At 36.0% G+C, this 25,748-nt stretch overlaps 1 protein-coding gene across 5 annotated transcripts in view; it reads left to right on the top strand.

Moving 5' to 3' along the window:
• The window catches only part of LOC150095598 (small glutamine-rich tetratricopeptide repeat-containing protein alpha-like), a 279,209-nt gene that overhangs the window by 33,491 nt on the left and 219,970 nt on the right, over positions 1-25,748 (top strand). The window lies entirely within an intron of this gene.

The following is a 25,748-nucleotide window of genomic DNA, read 5'->3' on the forward strand; positions in this document are numbered from 1 at the left end:
TTATTTGGATTCTGAAAGAGCTAAGGTGATTGCACCAATTGGAGTGAACCCTTGTGCATATAATAATATATAAGTACACTCGGAATTAAAAAAAATAATTGTTAGAACCAGAGATCGTCTCTATGGTAGGATTAATATTAAGATAATATCTATGAATATCCTCTCTATATAAAAATCCACCAATTATTAACAGCCCCATTGACACCATGTAACTAGTTTTTTCGAATAGCTTCTCTCTTGGCACCTTTTCATATTTTCTCATGATTTCTCAACTATTTTCCATAAAGGGAATCTGATCCTGACAGCCTCTATTTTTCCTGAATTCAGCTTATTCTTCACCAAGCTTCCTTTCCACAATCCTCATCAACCATTTCTCAAGTATACTTGCATAAATCTTACCAAGAACATTCAGTAAGGAAATAACTGTAATTCTCATATTCAGTTTTATTTCTCTTTTTATATATGGCTACTAGGAGAGCTCTATTCCAATCATCGGGAATTCGTCCCTCTGTCCAGGCTTTCTGAACTATGCAGCAGTGCAGCCACTGCAAGACTTTTATACCTCCATACTTGAGCATTTCTGGTTGAATATCATCTACTCCTGCTGCCTTTCCACATTTTAGGCTTTTAATGGCTTTTTCTACTTCAAGTATGGATATTTATTCCTGATTGTGCCTATTGAGTGTTTTTTTTACCACTGTGCTGTCACTGCTTGTTTCATTTAGTAATTTTTCGAAGTAGTTGCTCCATACATCAAGGATATCTTTTTCTCCAGTTTTCATGTCACCTTTGTCATCTTTAATTCCTTTCACAGCACTTTCCTCCATTTCTAAGCTTCTTCAACAACCTCTAGAATATCTTGCCACCTTCTTGATATTTATTTTTATTATCTTTTTATTGTCTTGATAATTATCTTATCTTCATAAGACTCCACGACGAGTCTTTTGACTCCATGGAGGCCTGAATAATAATAATAATATATTCTATGTACTTGCCAAAGTTCGTTCATGACTTTTGTTTAGCTAGTTTTACATAGTGTTTAGGTTTCTTAGGTTTGTCTCTGTATTCTTTGAGAGCACAAGCTGACTTATTTGCCAGGAACTTTCGATATGCTTTCTTCTTTTCCTTCACTGCCTCTAACTTTCTGAGTCCACAATGGAGTTTTGATTTTTCTATCCTTGCAAACAACCTCACCACATGCCTCTCTGGCTGAATCAATCAATGCTTTCTTCATGGCTTGCCACTGAATCTCCAAGGTTTGGTACCTGTTCTCAAAAGCTTTCATTTTTTCTTGAAGAATGTTTGTGTATTGTAGTCTAAAGTTCACATCTGGGAGCTGTTCAACTTTTATTTCCTTTAAAACTTTCTTACATGTTCTTCTTTTCAATATATAATTCAATTTTATTCTGCTCAAGACTAAATAGTGATGACTTCAATTTCAAATGCTCTGTACATTCTATTGTCCTGCACCAGTGAAGAAACATCACTATCAAGAATAACATAGTCAGTGAGACTTTTCTTATTCCTCGTCTCTTCTCTCCATGTGAATTTGTGCACATTTTAATGTTGGAACATGGTGTTAGTAATAACCAGTCCATGTCCTCAGCAGAAATCCAATAGGTATTTGCCGTTATTATTAGCTTTGCTCTTTTCTCCAAATTTTCCCAAAATATTTCTGTATGTCCGATAATCATTTCCTACTCTGCTATTTAGATCTCCAACAAAGACTACCTTTTCCTTTTTCATAGTGTCAGTTGCTTTCTCGAAAGCTTCAAAATATTCCTCTACCTTAGTAGAATCCTTTCTGGGACCATGGGCACAAATAAGTCTCATTGTCCAGTTCCCCATTCTGGGACGCATTAATTGAGGGATTACTGATACAGTAATCCTTCGATTAATGCGTCATTTTTTTTCGATACTCAAAATCGATTAGTGTGCCTATATATATATATATATCTTAAACATAAATGTTACAGATTTTAAATATTTTCTATCTATACATTTTTATGGCTAACTATTTTAAAAAATCACTCACCAGAATGAAATAATTTAGTTACCGATTTAAAACATTTTACAAAGTTATTTTTAATGGCATACTACACTACTTCGATGTACACTATGTATACCATGTTCCAAATTTTTACCGCCAAAATTTATGTAGTCTGCTATAGTATGCAGACAGATTCGAGACCCTTTGACATTTCTGCGGATTTCACAAAAAGGAGAATCAATTCCAATAATAGGGTAATCAATCCATCTTCTGGGATGAGTTGTTTATTATTACACGTTGGTAAATGAACTTCTCTTTTATGATCATTGTAATTTTTAAAGTGGTAACTATTTTGCTTGTATAACAGTTGGGAAATTTTATCTATAAAGCACGTGATTTTGTGTGTTGGCGACCAATTCGTATATCCTTCATTTCTTTCTCCCCTTCAATGGTAACGTCCAAGAGTTAATTAAATCTCATTCTGAAGAATTGAGTGATTCCGACCTGCTAAATTTAGATGCACAGCGGGAAGATCCTGAAGAATATGAAGAAAATTTAACTACTGATAGTCAGCCAAGAGATTTCACAGAAACAGTTTGAAAATATTTTTCGTACAATTGAAGTTTTTAAGCAGCAATGCTTAGAGGCTGACCCTGATGAAGAGAGAAGCAGTAAAATTTGCAGAAGAGTAGAAGAGGCAATAGGGCCATACCGTCGGTTGTATGAAAAAAAAGAAACAAAATGCCTTCCAAACTACTTTAGGTCAATTCTTTGTTGAGAAGTAGAATAATAAAATTTATATTCTGAATATGTTTTTATTGTCTTTCAACTTCATGGTTTTCCTTTAACTAGGTCCTGAGACATACCTTAATTCTTTTATAAAAAAAAATTAAGGTTCAAAAAAGAAATTTGAGGAACGAATTATACATTTTCCCATTGGTTATTATATTCGATTAGTGCGTTTTCGATTAATGCGCCTGTTTTAAAGAACGCATTAGGGCATTAATCGGGGGATTGCTGTATTTACCTATATCGCTGTACTTAATATTGCCTGCCATTCAAGAAGATTAGCCTAATATTTAGTGTTGAATAGTATAGCTATTCTTTTTCCCTGGTTGTTATTGCCTGAATATAACATTTTGTATTTATTGCTCAGAAAGATCTAACCAGTTTTTGTCCTTTTTTTGTTTCAGTTACTCCTGTTATGTCAATCTGGTACTTATCCAATTCCTCAGCTAGCTTTATTTCTTTGCCATTCAGGCTTTTTATGTTAATAGTACCGATCTTGAATTCTGATGATATTGAATTGGGGGTGGGGTGTTTCAGGATTTGTTCCAGTTGTGGACTGTTCATTGTTCGTCCTGGTTCCCTGGTGAAAACAATGTGGGCCTTGTTTAACCGGGAAACTTCCCAGCCGGCATGAAATTCTGAAATGATGTACTATCATTTTATGTTGTGGTTTAAGCCAATAAGAATACAATTTGGTCGACTAAATCTGAAATTGCCAGCCCATCCTCGTTCGTTCAGTATCCAGGTAGATATCTAATAGGGTGCACCTGGAGAAGGTGAGGATTGGACATTAGGTCAGATGCCCTGGTCGGGTCTCTGCATTCCTACAAAGGCTATGTGGAGGTCTCCTCTCAGTTAAAGAGCTTTGATCCTTAAGCATCCATTTGTTAACTTTACGTGATTATATAACAATGGTTAGCTGAAGGTGCATATTTTTATTTTTTCACAAAGAATTTTATTCAAGATAATTATGAAGCAGTTATTGTTTTATAATTATCTTATATTAATTTGTAATTTTGTTTCATATTATAAAAAGAAAGAAAGCAAATATTATTTAGATCTTAAAATGATCCTAAGGACAAACTATCTTCTTTGTTACATACAGGAGTTTATGAAGTGCTCTGTTCATGTGACCGGGCTTACTATGGACATACAGGAAGAACTGTTGTTCAGCCTTGGTGAACATAAAAAATCCATCTGGCACTATCGTTATGGCAAGTCTGGTCTAGCAGACCATGCCTTGGATACCACTTCACACAGGATCAATTGGAAGAAAACAAAAGTGCTAGACAGATGTTATTATGAGTCAGAGAGAGAGAGAGAGATTGTTTTTGGAATCAGCTTTAAAACATACTCTAAACCTCAACAAGTATGGTTGTATAAATTTACCAAAAATCTGGAAGACAGTCATTTTAAGATTTAATTAATATTTGTTTTCTCTCTTTTTCCACAATAGATGGCCTAATTAGGACTTTATTTCCTTCTGTTGTTCGTTAACAGTTTTTTTTTTTTTTTCACTGTTATACCAAATTGTTGTTGTTTTGCATACTGTGACAAACTGTTTTTTTGTGCTCTGAAGATGCCAGATATAATTCCAGCGAAATATCAGCAAATAAGTTAATAAATATTATTTTCTTATTCTCTGCTGTCATCAGTACTGTGAAAATAAATAACATGTACTGTGAACACATAAGCCTTTCCACATGTTTGGCAGCCTTAAACGTTTCATATGTGCAAATTAAGATATCAGTTACTTAATTTATATTTAGTTTGAAAATTCTAATCACTGACAGCATGTATACATTATTTATGAATAATGAATTTTGTAACCTTTTTGAAAGGGAAATATGTTTTATTACCTAGTGTAGTCATAATTACTGTTACAACTTGAACAATGCATAAACCTTTAATCTATCAGAAATTCATTTACAGCTTTCAGCACATAAAAACCACATTCATATATTCAATGTTCAAAATGTCACACTTTTGCCTTCATTCATTCTAGAGGTCTGTGAGTCCACATATCAATGGTGGCACACACAACATCCAACGGAAACACTGCCACTGCTTGCTCCAAAACCACCTTCAGGCTGGCAATGCTGGGATGTCGTTTCTTGCAGGCTACTCTCTTAAACTCTGACTACAGTTCAAGTCCAATGGATTCAAACTGGTACTTCCAGACAGCCAACCAGATGGTGATATGTGGTTGGGCACATTTGCCTCCAACTACTGTTGTATGGTCCTTGCCTTATGTGCAGGGGGCTTAGTCCTCTAGGAAGTTCCACTCCTATCTTGAAACAGGGTGTTGTTTAGGGGCCCATACCACAGGTTCCAGCAGGTGTCTTCATGCACTTTGGTAGGGGATTTGATCACTTTCTTGCAGAAATTCAACTTGGATACCCACCCCCCAATACATCACTTTCCCACTAAACCATATATCCAATTGTTTTGTCAATTAAACGACTCTTCAATGTTGAAAATCTTCTCATCTGTAAAGAGGCCATCTCCATGTTTTTTTGTTTGCCTACTGCCAGAGAAGTGTCTTTTGATTTTATCACCCTCTACTCCATAAGTTGTGATGTTAAGAAGTGTCCAGTACAACAACGATGGGCTCTCACTCCTGGTTTATCAGTTAGTACATGTGACTTCATTCTCTGAAAAACATTCATCTCTTGCAGCATCACTTTGTGTGTTCTCACAGGATGTGTGCATTCACAGCTCTCACTATTGCGGTTAGTTCACTCAGTTACATCTTCTGTATCATTATAACAGCTGATACCAAACATCCTACTGATCCCGATTGTTTTTAGTGTGTTGAAAATAACAGGTGGCTGCATTCCAACTTTGTGAAGTGCTATTACAGCTACACAGTTCTCATAATCTCCCCACTACATATATATTCCTCGTAGGACCATCCTAATGCATGAAGGTCAGAATCAGTAGGATGTTTGATATCAGATTATTAACTGTTATGATGATACAGAAGATGTAACTGACTATGCTTGTATATTTGCAAGCATAGTCAGTGACTTAAAAAGTGCAAGCAATTGTTCTAGTAATTCAATCACTGGCCCCAAGTTCCCATCATCTCTTTAATGGAACATGGGTGCTAAAAAGTCCTTAACAAGATACAGTGAATCTGCATGATGAGGAAATGAGAAGAAATCCAGAAAATTATCTACAGAGAGTAAAAATATATCGGGAAGTGTAAAAAATGCCAGTTCGGATTGGAATTTTGAATATGAGGACAACATTGAAATTAGAAGAACTGAAAGAACAAGCAAAGAAAAATATATGTAGAAATTCTAGGAGTTGGTGAAATCAGATGGAAAGGAAGGTGATTTACCAGATCATTAGTAGATGAGTTTGTAGTTTTTCACTCCAGAGATTGCACAAAATAGGGTGTGTTTGTTACTAAGAAAATATTAGAGAAGGAAAGTAAAAAATACCATCTGAATGACAGAATAATAATTGACACCTTTAATAGCAACTCCAGTGGATTTTGTCATAATTCAAGTGCATGTATACCAAGAACTGATGGTGAAGATTATGAAATAGAAGAAGCATATGAACAACTAGAACTAATGACATCAAATAAAGATAATTTAATTATAATGGGAGACTTAAGCAGAAGTAAATAAAGCTATGTGTTGCCTTTATAGATTTGGAAAAGGCATGCATTCAATAATACTATTTCCAACCTATGAATTACACACACACATCTACTTGATTCTTTGCAGTTGTAAAACAGACCATTGTTACCAGACCTGGTGGACAAATTAGAATTAAAGAGCATAACATTTAACGTTTATTAGTTAAGCTTTTCCATGGGGTCCTAAAACTCATCGCAATTGGCTCACACTATGCACACAATGCCCATCCACTACTTAATCTCATTCTCTGACAGTGCACCCCCCCCATCATCCCACTCCAGCAATCAATCATGAACCATCTGTTTCTTTGCACACTTCCTTATCATACCCTCCCTTAGTTTTCAAGTTTGACCTGTTGTTCTCATTTCTCCTGCCATTGATTGGAACATTGAATTTTTTTTATTTATACAAACCTTAATATGGCCTCATGGGAGACATTCTACAGATATTGTTATTATTAAGAGAGACCTCCAGGGAGTCAGAGACTCATCGAGGGAGGCCACATACCACACATTCCAGCTATCATACTTATTCTTGAATTCATTCAAGAATAAGTATCACAACATCCAAAGGCAATCCATTTCAATCAAGCACCACCCTCTGAGAGCAAAATCTAGCTCTCATACCCTTCTTGGCGGCCTTCATTCTCAGCTTTCAAGGATGCCCTCTCATCCTTTCCCCACCTTCCATAAAATTAAAAATTCCATCAATTGAAATCCTGTATGACCCTTTGCTTTCATATTCTGTTAAATGCACACACACTTCTCCAAGACCAGTCAACATATCAAATTATAGATCGAGATCCCACCAACTCACAAAAGAATAAGGTGTGCAAGTTATTGAACAAAGTCACTTCCTGGCCAAAAGAAACAGTCAACAGACTCAAACCCTTTCACATTAAAACACCCAGAATATATGGAGCTCCAAAAATCCACAAAAAGGTCCACCTTTATGCCCTATTGTAGATAGTATAAATAGTCCTACATATAAACTAGCTAAACATTTAGCCAAACTTCTAGCCACTTGCACAAACAATTCTTCCTCTTTTGTTAAAAATTCTACCCACCTAAAAAGTATTTTAGAAAACTGCTCCTTAAATAGTTCAGGCCTATGGTGAGTTTTGATATCACCTCATTATTAACTAATGTACCATTGACGGAAACACTTAACTTACTAAATTCACAATTTTCCCCTTGATATATTTCAGCTATTTAAATTCACAGTACAGGCAGGTTATTTTACATGGAAAGGGAAAATATACAAAAAATTAGATGGGACAGCTATGGGATCCCCCCCCCCCCCCAGCCAACTTCTACATAGAACATCTGAAAAAGCTAGCTATCAACACAGCCACTCTCAAACCTAGTCTCTGGCTATGCTATGTTGATGATGTGTTTGCTATTTGGCCACATGGCCCAGACACATTGAATACATTTTTAGTGCATCTAAATAGCCAGCACCATAAAATTCACTTTACAATGGAACTAGAAGCCAATGACTGCTTGCCCTTCCTGGACACACTGATCATACGTCTTCCAGAAGGTTCCTTATCATTTTCAGTTTATAGAAAACCCACACATACAGGGAAATATTTATACAAACAATCACACCATCACCCTTCTCAACAATATGGTATCTTAAAAACACTAACCCATAGAGCTAGAGCAATCTGTTCTAATGACATTGCTCTCACTGCTGAACTTTCTCATCTGCGCCACACCTTCCTAACCAGTGGCTATAATCCCCAGAAGATAGATAAAATATTAAATGCTACCCAGAAATCTCCCCCACTATCTACCACAGAAGATTACGACAAAATTATCACCATCCCGTACGTTAAAGACACATCTGAAAAGATATCTAGAGTGCTTAACAAACACCAACTGCGCATCGTATTTAAACCTTATGTGAAATTGGCAACTCTCATCCGTTCAGCTAAGGACAGATTCACTCCTTTATCACATCCAGGAGTCTATGGAGTGCCCTGTTCTTGTCATCGGGCCTACTACGGACAGACAGGAATAACTGTGGTTATCCACCTCAGTGAACACAAAAAATATATCCGGCTCTTTCGCTATGGCAAGTCGGGTTTGCAGACCATGCTTTGGATACCCTAGCACACAGGATCAATTGGAAAAAAAAACAAAAGTACTGCACAGAAGCTTCTACAAGTCAGAGAGGTTGTTCCTGGAATCAACAGAAGTTAAAACATACTCCAAACTTGAACAAGTATGACTGTATAAATTTACCAAAGATTTGGGAGACAGTCATCCTAAGACCAAATTAATATTTATTTTTATTTTTTCAAAACTTTGGACTGCTATCTTTCAAAACTTTCAAGGACTACTATATTTTTTTCAAAACGTTGGACTGCTGTTTTTTTTTTTGTAACTTAAATGGTGCCGTATTAGGACTTTAGTCTTGTGTTGCATGCTGCAATTACTTATACTAGCCCCACTGTTACACCGAATTGTGGTTGTCTCGCGTTTGTAACAAACTTTGTTTGTGTGCTCTGAAGATGCTGGATATAATACCAGTGAAATATTAGCTTTTAAGTTGATCAATAGTTAATTTCTTATCAATCTGTGTTCGCATCAATACCGTTTAAATCCAATTCAATTCTGATATCATTTCTAACACTCTCCTTTGTACTCTCTCCAATATATCAGAATCACAACGGAAACCAGGAGACCAGACCTGCACACAATAGTCCAAGTAGGTCATATCAAGGCCACTTTACAAGGCCTTGTCTTTATCAATTTCTTCTAGCCTAATCCCACCAATATAATAGGACATTGGATACCTAATCATACCGAAGTGAATGACTTTACATTTACTGACATTGAACTGACACCCATTTTTCTATGCCCACAATTCCAGCCTATTCAAATCATTCTGCAAAGACTGCATATCAGCAGCATTCCTGATTACCATACCTATCTTTGCATCATCAGCAAATAAGTGTATGTTGCTTGTCAAATCCTTCCCAATATCATTAATGTACAGATTGAATAACAGTGGACCAAGCACTGATCCTTGTGGTACACCACTTGTTATTTTTTTTTTATTAATCTTTGTACTAGTTATGGGCAGTACTTCCCTTACATCACATCCAGACATCTTGTCCAAACTTGATATAGGTCTAAGCCTTTACAAGTGTTTTATTGTAGTCATTCTCTGGTGGCAACACCATGCCACAAGTGTGCCCTGTAGGGCCCTCAAGGAAAGAACTTTTATATCCTTTTGCATAAGCCCAAACTGTTTTAATCCTTATAGCTATCTGCACTCCATATGCCATGTAAAGAGATGGTCCGCTGGTAAACCTCAGAGTTGCCCCCATGCTCCTCCCGTTTACTATTACTAATATTACTATATTAGTAATAGTAATAGTATTACAAATCTGAAAACAAACCCCAACTCAACATCACCAGAGTTAAAGATCGGTACTATCAACGTAAGAAGCCTGAATGGCAAAGAAATGGAGCTAGCTGAGGAATTAGATAAGTACCAGATCGACATAATAGGGGTGACTGAAACAAAAAAGACCAAAACTGGTGAGATCTTTCTGAGCAATAAATACAGAATGTTATATTCAGGCAATGACAATCAAGGAAAAGAAGGAGTAGCCATAGTATTCAACACAAAATACGAGGCTAATCTTCTTGAATGGCAGTCAGTCTCGAGTAGAGTAATGTGGGAAAATATGAGAATGGGGAACTGGACAAAGAGACTTATTTGTGCCTATGGTCCTACAGATGGTTCTACTAAGGTAGAAGTGGAGGAATTTTTTGAGGCTTTAGAAAAAGCAACTGACACAATGAAAAAGGAAAAGTTGGTCCTTGTTGGGGATCTAAATAGCAGAGTAGGAAATGATTGTGAGACATACAGAAATATTTTGGGAAAATTTGGAGAAAAGAGCAAAGCTAATAATAATGGCAAATATCTGTTGGATTTCTGCTCAGGACATGGACTGGTTATTACTAACAACATGTTCCAACATAAAAATGTGCACAAATTCACATGGGGAGAAGAGGCTAGGAATAAGAAAAGTCTCATTGACTATGTTATTGTTGATAGTGATGTTTTCTCCCTGGTGCAGGACACCAGAGTGTACAGAGGATTTGAAATTGGAAGTGATCACTATTTAGTTTTGAGCAGGATAAAATTGAATTTCATATTGAAAAGAATAACACGTAAGAAAGTTCTAAAACGAATAAAAGTTGAGCAGCTCTCAGATGTGAACTGTAGATTAAAATACACAAAGATTATTGAAGAAAAAATGAAAGAGTTTGAGAACAGAAATCAAACCTTGGAGATTCAGTGGCAAACTCTGAAGAAAACATTGATTGATTCTGCCAGAGAGGCATGTGGTGAGGTTGTGTGCAAGGATAAAAAAATCAGAACTCCCTGGTGGAGACAGGAAGTAAAAGAGGCAGTGAAGGAAAAGAAGAAAGCATATCAAAAGTTCCTGGCAAATAAGTCAGCTTGTGCTCTTAGAGAATATAGAGACAAATGCAAGAATGCTAAACACTGTGTAAAACTAGCTAAACAAAAGTCATGGGAAGACTTTGGCAAGAATATAGAAAATAAATATCAAGAAGGTGGCAAAATATTCTGGATGTTGCTGAAGAAGCTTAGGAATGGAGGAAAGAGTGCTGTAAAAGAAGTTAGAGATGGTAAAAGTGACATGAAAACTGGATAAAAAGATATCCTTGAAGTATGGAGTAATTACTTTGAAAAACTGCTAAATGAAACAAGCAGTGATGACAGCACAGTGGTAAAAAACACTGACCAGGCATGCAGTGAGAATACATATCCGTACTGGAAGTAGAAAAAGCCATCAAAGGCGTGAAATGTGGAAAGGCAGCAGGAGTAGATGATATTCGACCAGAAATGCTGAAGTATTGTGGTATAAGAGTCTTACAGTGGTTGCACTGCATACTTCAAAAAGCCTGGACAGAGGGGCGAATTCCCGATGATTGGAGCAGAGCTCCCATAGTACCCATATATAAAAAGGGAAATAAAACTGAATGTGAGAATTACAGAGGTATTTCCCTACTGAGTGTTCCTGGCAAGATCTATGCAAGTATTCTTGAGAAACGGTTGAGAAGAATGTGTGTTGAAGAAAAGCTTGGTGAAGAACAAGCTGGATTCAGGCCAAACAGAGGCTGTCAGGATCTGATCTTCACTTTACGACAAATAGTCGAGAAAGCGTGGGAATATAACAAAGATCTGTATTTAAGTTTTGTCGATTTGGAAAAGGCATATGATAAGGTGCCAAGAGAGAAGCTATTCAATACGCTGCAGTTATATAGGGGTCAATGGGATATTATATCAAGCGATACTTAGTCTTTATTTGAGTTGTAAGTCAGCAGTTAGAATTGAAGGAAGTACAGGAAGATGGTTTAATGTTAAATCTGGTGTGAGACAAGGATGTACATTATCCCCTCTGTTATTCATTATCTATATGGATCACATTATGAAGGAAAGTGGTATTAAACATGATATCAAAATTGGAGATGTTAATGTCAGCTCTTTGCTTTATGCGGATGATGTTATACTTCTAAATAAATCCGCTACAAGTCTGCAAGATTCTCTGACTAAATTGAATAGCTGTTGTAATAGATATGGTATGAAGGTCAGCAATAAAAAGACAAAGACAATGAAAATAGGCAGAATCATTGAAAATGTCAACTGTGTTGTGAATGGAGAACCTGTGGAACAAGTAAAACATTTCAGCTACTTAGGCACGATTTTTACTGAAGATGGTAAATTAAATATAGAAATAGACAACAGAATCAGCAAAGCTTTTATGGTGGGAAGTCAATTGAATAAATTCCTATGGAATAAGAGGGAGAAATTAGTCAGAACACTAAATTAGCTGTATACACGACAGTGTTCAAACCAGTTTTAACTTATGGATCTGAGAGCTGGGTCAGAAGTAAAACACTTGACCAAAGACTAGAGACCGCAGATATGAGAGTCCTGAGAAAGATTAGAGGCGTGAACAGATGGCATCAATGGCAATATCATATTAAAAATGAGGATATTAGGAAAGAACTTGACATTGTGAGCATCCAGGAATGCGTTAGCAGAGCTAATCTTAGGTGGTATGGTCACTTAAATAGAATGGGAGAGGAAAGATTAGCAAAACAAGTGTTCTCTGCCAGGTTGGCAGGAAAACGACCCAGAGGAAGCCCAAGATATAGGTGGATTGATACGGTACAAAGTGCCTTAGACGATAGAAATATAAGATCTGATGATGTTGGAGTCTTGACAAGTAACAGACTGATTTGGAGGAAAATTGTAGATAGGAAGTTAGTATTGATATAATTTTTTTATATCATATCCTGTACACCCCTTGTGGGTACATGGCAGGAATTTGATGATGATGATGATGATGTAGTAATAGTAAACTATTATAAGAATAATAATTGTTTACTTTTTTATTATGGCTATAGGCTAGTGTGCACCCTGTTCTTACCACCAGGGCATCAACTAGCCAAACGTCACCATCTCTTTTAATCACTAAGTCTGGCTTACGTAAACCTGCAGAGGTCCTATAATATGGTTCCACCACTGTCTCCCAGCCTTTGTTCTTAAAGTGGTTGTTCAGAATGGAGACATGGTGTCATGCCTCCGCACGTGTACCCCATGGGTGCAGAAGCAACACTGGGCTATATGAGACAATATCTCACTGTAGTAGTGTTAGATCCTGAATGGACGATTTTTTAGAAATTATTCATTCAGAATCTGACATAAGAATTTGGCTAACTCAGATAATATCTGGTTGACAGCACACAGTTCTGAATTTATGTTGCAAAGGAATTTGTATAATAACATGCAAATCGTACTAAAAAAAATCTTGTAGTTGAAAGTTAAACTGAAGAATTATAGGATTAGTGAAATTTTAATAAGGAAATTGTAGTATAATCTTGTCCCATTGAGCTGTCTTAAACTTAATAAGTCGCCAAGGAAGTGAAGAGTACGAGTGCAAAGGTCGAGTTACATACGCACGTGTTGGCCATAATGCTGCCAGCTGCAACGTACGAGGAAGATGACGTAAGCGGGATTCCCAAGAATACAGCACCTAAACGGCAGCTAGGACTTGAGGATCACCTTAAGGGCATGAAAACGAAGGGTCGTATGGGAAAGAAGGGACTAAATATAAGCGTAATGCATGTGATAATGTGGGGCCTTTTTCTGGTTGTTCCTGACTTCACTTCGAGGATTCCTGAATAGCTAACGGAGTAGGGATGAGCGAGAGAGAGATGCCCCACTCGAGTAGGAGCAGAGAATGTGCTGTATCGAGGCAGTAAGAATTTCGAGTCTGGGAAGAATGTAAAATGTATAGCGTAGTTGTAAGCCCATTGCGGAAGCTACCAACGGAAGGAGGACAAATACACGCGGCCATTAACAGACCTTCAGAAGAAAAAGATTGGATAACGTAAAGACCTTTGTTGTATGTTTAAATGAGACAGAATTTAATGTTAGATCATATTAAGTGGGCATTTCATAGTGGACTATAATAAGGATTTGAATTTTGAGATAGAGTAATTCTGTTAAACAAAGGAATGTCAGGAGTGAAATTTTAGCTGCATGTGACTGAGATTATATATGAATTTGATATTTTGTAGATGATTTATATCAGAATAGTAACGGGTTGAGAAATGTATTTTATGTAGCAAGAATTAAGAGTTTGATTTAGAATAACATAGTTAGCTTGTTTTAATGTTGCATAGAGTATGAGTAATTGCCAAGTTGATCTATGAGTGTTTTCTTAAATTAGTATTGAGTAACTAACTTGGTAAGAGATTTTGTAAAGCTTAATATCCCATTTCAATTATAGTTGTAAAGTGAATTTGTTCCAATAAACATGTTTTATTGTATATGCCTGTTTCATGCTTGATTCGAGAATTCAAATTACCACTTGCAAAATTTTAGAACCATAGCGGGAGGGAATTTGATGAGAGTGTTTGAGTAATAGATTTATTGGTCACGACTGCAATTAGAACCAGTATCTATTTAGTGCATATTAGAATGAATGCCAGTTAACCTAGGAATATTTCCCTGAATTTTGAATAAGCTCATATTATAGGACTCTGGCTGGCACAGCAATAAAAAAATAAATTTGCTAGTGTCCGAAAAGGAAGCATTCCTAGGTAGAGTTGAATAGGGCATTATTAAGGAAGTAAGTTAGTATATTAAATAACAACAGCGAAAGTAAAAACAAAGATATAACAGTAGCATCCAGCCCTACAGTACGAATCGTCACTACCCCATCGAGCTGTGTGAGCTCGGGTGGGCATGGCATTGATCCTCATCCGGATCAGGTCAATATACTCAAACCCAGGGAGGAGTCTGGTGCCATCCCTTACCCAATCAATCTGGGGAGGCACCAGATATGACTCTTTTAAAGGAGCACCATCTACAGAACAGTGCAGCAGAGTTGCTCATCTCTTGTGTTCTGCAGGTGCTGACTCAATTACGGTATCTTGATAATGGGACCAGCCTTTAGAGCCCGCCTTAAGTCTTCTTGTATTAATGGGCTATAGAAAGCCTCTCTGCAGATAGGGGAAGACGATAGTTCTAACTTCGTGATTTTGGACAGCCACAGCCTTAGGATCAGCCATCTAAGTGATGGAACCCCAAGCCCGCCATCCTTCACCCTCACATGGAAATATGCAGTAGGGGTGTCAGGCAGCAGTCGGAGCCATGATCTCACGGCTGAACAGATAGCCCTGTCCATTTGGGACAGTACCAAGATATGTCCTACCAAGCACCAACTTGTGATAAAAGCGAGGTAGGAGATAGTGGGAAAGGAGAAACAGTCTTTGATGGGGCTTCAGAGGAGCTTTCCTCAAAGAAGCGATCCCAGCTTCTAGTATAGAAGGGACAGAAGACCTTCCCTTTTGGGTGAACATGATACCGAGGTATCTCCACTCTTCCAGGATGGTCAAAGCATGCAATGGCCTCCCGTGTAGGGAAAAACTTTTATATTTCTTCGAACTCTCTGGGATTAAACCTTGTAGTCTCAGATCCCCCCATATACCGCAACCATCCTCTTATCCATGATAATATTGTATAACCCAAACCCATTTTCTCCAATTTATGCAACAGTCTTCCATGCTGTATTCTGTCAAAAGCCTTCGCAAAATCCAAAAGTATCATGATGTATCCATTTCCCTTGTCTAGTTCATTGGTAACATTATTATAGAATGTGAGCAAGTTGCTAAAACATGACCTTCCCTTAGTAAACCCATGTTGTTTATTGCAAAGTAGAGATTCACTGTCAGCCCATTTCTGAATGCAGGCCCTGACCAATTTTTCCAAAATCTTCATCATCACTCCTGAGATACTGATTGGTCAATAGTTGAATACATTGGTCTTTGCACCACACTTGTGCAATGAAATTACCATACATTCCTGTGGAATATTCCCTGTTCTGAGACTCATATTAAACATCCTGTTCAAAGGAATGGCCAGTTCAGCTGAACACACTTTTAGCACACATGCTGATATTCCATTAGTCCCTATTGCTGAATTCTTATTCAATTTGTGCAACAACTCTAATACCTCGGCCTCACACAACTGCATTTCTTTATTTAGTGAAGAGGTAACAGTGAGCTCAATCTTGCGTTCACCAGGTTGATAGCTTTTAACGAAATGGGCACTCATTAACTGAACAACCTCTTCTGCATCTGTAACCCTCACGCCATCTGAATTTAGAAGAGTTATTTTTTCATATTCCTTCTTTCTTATAATTGCAGCATGTCGATAGAATTCTTGTCTTTAGCACGTAGAACCAGTTTCTTTTCATACTCAGACTTTGCTTTCCATACAACAGTTGTGACTATTCTATCCTGCTGCTCATAATGTTCATAATGGATGTCTCACTTTTTCACAAGATTTCACTGTTCACCCTGATTCCCTGGTGAAAACGTGTACAGACATAATAATGTACCTGTTTGTTCTTTTGTATTGTCTTGTCTGCAATCTGCCTGACACAGTTGGACAACTTGCAGATCTCTATTATTCTCTAATGCCTTCCACATGTAGACATCTTTGCACACATCTGATGGGTCCGAACTGTACGAACACAAGCCCGAAATCGTTCTCGCCTTGTCAACATTTCCAAGACAAAGCCCATTCCCATCATTAACACAGTTATATAACATTGTCACTCTTACACTCACATGCACACCATTCCTCCCTTTATAAATTAGGTTCCCTGACTTTCTGTGTTAGGTCTCATACCAGTTATTAATTTTTTTAGACTCCTGATACCAAACGCATTCAGATGTAGGCCATCTCTCTTATACAGTTCCAGTCTTCCCTCAGACTCACTCCACACATCCATTCCTTCTACATAGCCTATGCATAGAATCGTTTGCTATCATATCCCTTCTTTTTAATTCATTTTTATCATTGCGAGGTAAAATACTAACGAGTTTCACTTTCTCACTGTTCACTCTTGCCTCTTCCAACAACCCTTTCATGTCCTCTCTGAACTTACCCATACTGAACTTATCACCAGTTAAATCGTTCATACCTACTACGATTTCGTTTACTTTTCTTTTCTGTTTATGAATTACTTGCATTTTATTTTTAATTTTCACTCCAGGAAAACATAATGAGACCATCTTGTCTACACATCTTTGAATCCTCTCCACTACTTCCTCATCTTCACAAATCCCTAGACAACTCAAGTTGAGATATAGTTGTCAAGGTCTTATAAAGAGGGAAACAACATTACAGGAATTTTTTGTGTACACATTTTTTTATAATATGCCCTTTGAATTTCTACTTTCTTCCTGCTTTTGCTACCAGATTCATTGTCTCATCAGTTTCTTCTAGTGCAGTCCCATCAATTTCATACAAAGCACCTCAACTCGGTAGTTCAGCTAACCTTCCACGTAGCAGTATTAAAGTGGCAACCTTTATTCTTTTCCTACACTATCACCCTGCTCATATTCTTCTGTAGAATTTTAACATCACCTTTATTTACTATTGCCATCAGTTCAGCTCAGCTTAGTAGCATGAGCAAACAGCAGGATAGATACCACATTCTCCCTTCAAATCATCTCTCCTTTTATTTTAACATTAATGTAAAAATGGAAGTGTAGTGGTCCATGCACAGAGCCCCCATGGCACATCATTGATCTCCTGCATTCCCTAAAACTCTGCTCCACTATATACTACTCTCTGATAGCTGTCTCCTATCATCTGTTACACCCATCTTCATATCTAATCATCATTTGCTTCATTTCACTCAATAGTCTTTCATCCAGTATCCTATAAAATGCCTTTGCAAAATATAGCAATATTATGATTTAGTCATTTCCCTTATCTCATATGCACAGAAAAAAAAATACAATTTTGAATGTAGCTTCAATAGGTGAATTTCTGCAGATCAATCGTGTTAAAGAAACCTTTATTTACTATTGCCATCAGCTCAGCTTAGTAGCATGAGCAAACAGCAGGATAGATACCACATTCTCCCTTCGAAGTATGTGCTTCTTTAAAATTAGACCACAGAACTGAACGGTACTATGGTCTAACTAAGATACATAAGGAAGGCATTCCACTTTGTCCAGTTGTTGACCTTGTAGATTAACCTACTTATTGCATAGTCAAATTTTTATTGGGTATTCCTGCTCCTTCATAAAAAAAAATCATCCGATTTTCTAGATAAAATGAAAAATGTTTTCCTACAATCCGCTTCTCTAACGGAATCTATTTACTAGTGTATCTCTAGCGGATACACTTCATCTACTTTCAGAAGTATTTCCACAGGATATAGTGAAATTATTCGACTTTGTTATATACACACTGGATATTTTATTTATCAAAATCAGTTTTACAGTCAAGTTGAAGAAACTGCCATGGGATGTCCAGTCTCTCCTCATCTTATGAACTTCTATTTAGAATATTTAGAAGACATTCTGTTCTCATCCATACACCCTCAGCCTTCGGTTTGGGTTTGTTATATAGTTGTCGTTTTTGTGATTTGATCCCATAATGAAGAAACATTACTTATCTTTTTATGTAATATAAACTATCTGCATCCATGAATTCAATTTACTATAGAAATAGAAAATGACTATAACTGAGAGGAGAACTGACCAGGGTTTCTGACCTAATGTCCAATCTTCACCTTCTTGTGGTGCACTCTGTTAGGTATCTACCTGGATAGTGAACGAATGAGGATGGGCTGGCCATTTAGGATTTGGTCAACCAAATTGTATTCTTATTGGCTTAAACCACAATGTAAAATGATGGTACAGTATGACAGAATTTCATGCCAGCTGGAATTGCCAGGTTAAACAAGGCCTCCATTGTTTTATCCAGCAAACCTGGCAAACAGCGAAAAGTCAGCTACTGGAACACATCCTGAAACACATTCCAACTCAACATCACCAGAATTCAAGATCAGTACTATCGACATAAGAAGCCTGAATGCAAAAGAATTGGATAAATTACTAGATTGACATAATAGTCGCTCAACAATTTTGTTGAGCGACTGAAACAAAAAAAGACAAAAACTGGTTATCTTTCTATGCAATAAATACAAAATATTCAGGCAATAACAATCAGGGAAAATGCATAGCTATAGTAGTATTCAACACTAAATATTATTACTTCTTGAATCTCAGGCGATATCAAGTAGAGCGATGTGAGCAAATATCAGAATGGGGAACTGGACAATGAGACTTATTTGTGCCTAGGGTCCCACAGAAGGTTCTACTACGGTAGAAGTGGAGGAATTTTTTGAGGCTTTCGAGAAAGCAACTGGCACTCTGAAAAAGGAGAAGGTGGTCCTTGTTGGAGATCTAAATAGCAGAATAGGAAATGATTATCAGACATACAGAAATATTTTGGGAAAATTCGGAGAAAAGAGCAAAGCTAATAATAATGTCAAATACCTGTTGGATTTCTGCTCAGGACACGGACTAGTTATTACTAACACAGTGTTCCAACATAAAAATATGCACAAATTCACATGGAGAGAAGAGGCAAGGAATAAGAAAAGTCTCATTGACTATGTTATTGTTGATAGTGATGTTTTCTCCCTGGTGCAGGACACTAGAGTGTACAGAGGATTTGGAATTGGAAGTGATCACTATTTAGTCTTCAGTAGGATAAAATTGAATTTCGTATTGAAAAGAAGAACATGTAAGAAAGTTTTAAAGCGAATAAAAGTTGAGCAGCTCTCAGATGTGAACTATAGACTAAAATACACAATCATTATTCAAGAAAAAATGAAAGCTTTTGAGAACAGGAACCATACCTTGGAGATTCAGTGACAAGCCATGAAGAAAACATTGCTTGATTCAGCCAGAATGGCATGTGGTGAGGTTGTCTGCTAGAAAAATCAGAACTCCATTATGGACTCAGAATGTTAGAGGCAGTGAAGGAAAAGAAGAAAGCATATCGAAAATTCTTGGCTAATAAGTCAGTTTGTGCTCCTAGAGAATACAAAGACAAATGTAAGACAGCTAAACACTTTGTAAAATTAGCTAAACAAAAGTCATGGGAAGACTTTGATAAGAACATAGAAAATAAATATCAGGAAGATGGCAAAATATTCTGGAGGCTGTTGAAAAAAACCCAGAAATGGAGGAAAGAGTGCTGTAAAAGGAGTTAGAGATGATGAAGGTGACACGAAAACTGGAGAAAAAGATTTCCTTGATGTATTCTTTCTTTTAAGGTTATACAATGATCAGCATTCATAGTGAAGAATTTATGGAGACATAACATGTGTTAGAATAATTATTTATTATTAAGAAAATACAGGAAAATATCACTTAATGCAAATTCAATATGCTTGATAATCATTTAGCACGACTGAGTGAAATGATACTATTTCCTGCTTTAAGAGAGTGATTAATCAGTTAATGCAATTTTTTTACGTTAATGCGAAATTTTTTGCTGCCAATCTGCAGCAAGTGGAGACAGTTGTCAATGTAGCAGGCAGTTGATTCAAATCTGTCTCACCAACGCACATGCAAACTCTGTTCTCTTGCTCAATCACTTTTTTTTCATTTACTTAATTTTAGATACCTATAAGGCTTTATTATATTCAAGCTCTGATATCCTGGAACCCCTGGATAAAGAAAATGTGCGACACTTGATCGATTATCATTCAGAACAGTTGAGCGACAATGATCTCCTTCAACTATAAGAACAGTGTGCATATGAAGAAGGAGATACGGTGTGTGTGAACAAGAAGAGAATGTTACAGGTAAGAAGCTAACTGCAAAATAACTTGAGATAGGTTTCAATCACAATGAGCATATGAAGGAAATTTTGTTTGATGCTGATCCTGATAAGGAATGAAGTTTCGAAGTCCACCGAAATCTTGATAAAGCAATTGCCAGCTATTGCATGAGAAGATGATAAAGTCGAGCACTATTCAAACATCTTTACTTAATTTTTTTTGTATAAAAGTTGCTCAATCGTTTAGACATTAAATAAAAATTTAAGCAATTGATTTTTATTATCTGATGATTTATCCTCTAATATAACTTATAGGGTTTTTTTTTTTTTTTTTTTCAAATTTACAGTAAGTAATGGGTGGAATTATTACTATCATTTGTTGTATTTGCTTATCATGCATTAATTGATGGATTAATTAATTGCATTAAGCGAGATTTTCCTGTAACATTCGACTTTTCAACCTCTGTATTGATGTCATCAGGAAAACATGCACAGGGTACAAGCTACATGATACTGCACTATACAAAAATAAGATGAATCTAAATGTTGGTTAATCATTTATCCTAGCCTGACCTCTGGCAAAGAAAAATAAAATAATAATTAAAAACAAACAAACAAACAACAGAACTACATTAAACAATTTCTAGATTCCTCTTGTATTAAGATTTTCTTCTGTTTGGGATTGCTCTGGATGCTATATGGGTTAAAGATGATGCCTGCAAATTCTTGGAATAATTAATCCGTCATTCTTGTTCAAATTTGGTTGATGTTTCGGCATTTCACAGGCTTCTTTGAATTTTCTTTCAAACCAGGTTTTGATGCAGTATAGGAACTTGCCTTTCCAGTCAATTCTGTGACATGTTTCAAGTGTGTGGTCTCTGACAAGTGTGTTTACCATAGTGGAGGTATTTAATGTGGCATTTGTGTTCATCTTTTCAAATTGGGTTGGTGCGTCCTGTTTCCTCTATGTACATTATTATTGTTATTTTATTATTATTATTATTATTTGACACTTCCAATGAGTCCAAAGATTCATCGAGGGAGAGTGTGCCAACAGCATCGAACGATTGAAACCCCATCCAACTACTAACCGTGCTCAAACTTGCATAAATTTTTGCATGAGCCATTAGTAGCAGAGGCTCTACCAATCGACCGACCGTTGCTGGCATTAGGTTACAAGTACATTGAAATTTGTAGGCCTCTCGGTGGGCAAGGTATGGAATGGGATCTTTGGAAGAGCTAAGTAAATTTCTTAATTTTGCTGGGGGTTGGGGTTTGAAGATTGGCTTAATATTGTATTTAAGTGTTCCATCTATTTTTATTTTTTTTTTTGAAATGCCCCTAATGTATGGTGTGACTATGGCATTCTTGTAATCTTTTTTGCTTTTAATGGCATTTTTATGGAGGATCTTGTGAACACTTTTTTTATTGTAGCCATTCTCCAAATGTTTGGTTAATAATTTCTAATTCTTGGTTCAGAGCTTGTTCATTGGAGCAAATTGTTAGGACTCTGTGTTTGAGGGTGCTGATGACCGCTTTGTTTTTGTGTTGGATGGTTGTATGAATATCTGTATGTATGTATGGCAAGTGTGTCTAGAAAAGGAAGAAAGTTGCTTTTTTTTTTTTTTTTTTCCCGATCTTGATGGGGAGGATATATTTGTGTTGTTTGTTCAGGTGGCATAGGAATGTATTTAATATTTTGTGGCTGTTGGGCTAAATGGCAAAATATCAACATATCTGAGCCAGACTTTGGGCTTTAGTCTGGCCGAACCTAGAGCTCATTGCTCGAAGTCTTCCATGTAAAAGTAAACTATTGTGTGTGTGTGTGTGGGGGGGGGGGGAATGAACATATGGTCGTACTTTCTTTTTGTAGGTAAAAATTATTTTGCCACTCAAAATACCCAGAGGGGAGCACATGGGCAAAGAGGGCCATGATATTGGGCAGAAATATGTTCTGTAAGAGAAGATCGGGACATTAGTGAAAAGGGCAGTTATCTCAAAGCTGACTAATAAATCTTCATTGAGTGTGATGGTTCTAATTTTGTTTATGAAGTTTTGTGTATTTTTTATGTTGAAGGAAAATGACCTGACAACTCCTTTAATTCTAGCTCAAATAACAACGGAACAGTGTCAAGTCATAATGACATACATTTCTGGCATCTCAGAATCCATTTCCAGAATTCTTAAAAAGTAAAATTTAGTAGCTACTTTACTTTGTATTAACAACTTTTCATCATGGTATCCATATTTCAAAGATAAATGTTCTTCTCTGGCCTTTCCTGGTGTCTGCCAATTTCCTTGTGACTGTTACTGTTCTTACTTCAGACAAACTGTAAGCTCACTGGAGAAGAGAATACAAGATCACCAATCTTACTTTAGCAGTAGGAAATCTGAGAAATCTGGCTTGACACAGCATGTAATAGATATGGACTATAATATCCTATAGTCTGAAACACACTTCATCAGTGTTACTATAAATTTGAATATTTATTTAAAGAAAATGCTTAGACCTTACTTCACTGTCCAAACTTAAGTCAGAATGACTGCCTCTGTCACTATCTGAGATATGGGAGAGTCTTATTCTAATCACTAATTTTTTTTAATACAATTAATGAATAATTAATAATACAATGTTTCCTCAGTTATACCTTTGCATTGTTTTATGTATAATATTGTTGGATTCTGATTATGTAGAAATTAGAATAAATGTTATTTGATTCAGAATCCAACATGATTTTCCGTCACAAGAACTATATTTGTAAATATTATTTAATGTAAATAACATAAATTATAATTGATATCATATAACTACCTTAATTATGTCAAATATTTAATTGCTTAATCAAAGAAATGTGTTAATGGTAAATAGATTCTGTATTAAATGTTATTAAGCTATTTTATTTGTTCTTATGTCAATATTATAAAGTCTTATATTTGTAATTTAACTGCGCATTTGTTAAAATGCGATTATTCTATTTATTCTTTTTGTGAAAGCTTAATGTTATGTAATAACTCTATGTAGTTGTATAGCCTAATATAACATTCGCGAGAATGTTTACGTTTATCGGTTGTCATAGAGACGCGTGAAATAAACGAGCGCGAGTGAAGGGAGCGTGGAGAGAATAAGAAGGGAAAATAGATACGTAGTAGTAAGTAGGGAGTCGGAACGGAACTTTGGAACTATAAGGTAGCAAGGAAGTAAACTAAAGAAGTAGAAGTAATTAAAAGATTCCTAAGGATAGGAGTTGAGTAGATATTTTTTTATATAAGTGAATCTTATAGTTGGCTGAAAGCAAAACCAGCCGTAGTAATAAAAAGAAATTATTGCCGTAATCGGATAATTAGAGAACTGGACATTCAAAGAAGAATACTGAAAAAATCCAGTCAGTCTACAATTACGACTTATTTCTGTACTACCATGAAAGGGAATTGTACGGAGTTAAACTAGTTGATGAATGATAAATAAGAATAATTAATGTACCTTATGGTTGTTATCTGGATTTTTGAAGCGCGATTAGTAATGTTTTAGTTATTTAGTGTTTCGCAAGTGTGATAAATACAATTTGAAAGTGTGCTCACAAAATATTGGAAGTACTGAAGATTATTTCTGGTAAGGACAGTCATATTAGTTTATTTCAGTGTATGAAGATTTAAGTATTAGTTCCGTTGCGCTGTTTCTAACATTAACTGTAGCATACCATCGAGGCTGAGAGTTGAAAATATAGACATTGAAATAATATCTGCCGTGGTTAGTGCCTGTTATGAGTCAATCGTAGAGTGTAGTTGAGAGATACAAGGAAACTGATTAATTAAGAATTTCTATTGTAATAAGTTGGGTATAGGAACTTTGTAATTCTGAAACTGTGAATTTGTATGTGAAAGTTTGGAAGATTGGATTAATATGAATAACTTGACTGGTTTGTCATATTTAGAAGTGGAATTTATGTAATTGTTATATAACCATATATTAAATGTTTTGTTTGTTAATTTAAATATTGTGTTTGCCTGAATTTCTTTTTACTGCACCGTTCACAAAAATTCGGATCTAGCGGGAATCCCAGAAGGAAAGAAAATAAATACCATCGGCCTGAATGAGTGAAAAGACTGCTAACTAATTTTGAATTAATCCTACTAATTCATATAGACTTATCTAAGGATAGAGTGGCGCAGTATAATAGAAATTTCTCTACCCTTAGATCAGTGATTAATTTGCAATTAGTTTTCCTTTATTTTATGAAAGTGACTTTTAGCAAGATGGCGGATTCGAACGTCGAGAGAACACGTCACGACATTAATAATACAATGTTTCCTCAGTTATACCTTTGCATTGTTTTATGTATAATATCATGCAGCTCTTACTGTTTCAAATCAAGTCATTTATTCACATTCTACCATGCAATTAACTATCTTTGCTACTGATGATGGCATATAATATTCAGGCTGAACTTAGATGGCTTTAAATAAATATAATTTACTTATATCCTTGTGTTTTTGTGTAGATTAAAGAAACCTCATGGTACAAGTATCTCTTAAAGAACACTAGCAGATGCTGGTGTTCTTTAAGAGATAAAAGTAAATAATGTTCTTTATTTACTTTTCAGACCTATCCATTATTCAAACCTGTCCAAACAACTTATTTTCAGCCTAGTTTTCAGCTCTTCTTTCAATCTTTCAGTCTGTGTTCTTTGAAATAGCCTTCCTCACACTGTTTCCTTGAAGGATTGCACCTTTCCCGGTTGTTGAAGCATATTCCTTCTTTCTCCTTCCCCATTTGCCCATTACACAGAACTGATACTGTAAATTTTGCAACCTCTCATGTGAGATTGGTGTTTAAGATGATGGGGGGGGAGGAAACTTATGGCAAAAAAGCTGGCTCATGCTCTATAAAATTTCAGTATCTTAGTACAAATATTGCCTTATTTATTTATGTATTTGTATGATATAGAATCTTAAGTTACACATTAAATACAAGCATTGGAAGTTTTGTGTGAAGTAAGAAATTTATAAAATTTTCTAATATATTTAGCAGCACTTATTAATATAGCTTTTATAGTGTTTGTACAATCTCACAATGAGAGTTATTTTTATTTAAAAAT

Source organism: Typopeltis vanoorti, chromosome 20 (genome assembly GCF_054136105.1).
Source record: "Typopeltis vanoorti isolate ZY-2024b chromosome 20, IOZ_Tvanoo_1.0, whole genome shotgun sequence".
NCBI lineage: Eukaryota > Metazoa > Arthropoda > Arachnida > Uropygi > Thelyphonidae > Typopeltis > Typopeltis vanoorti.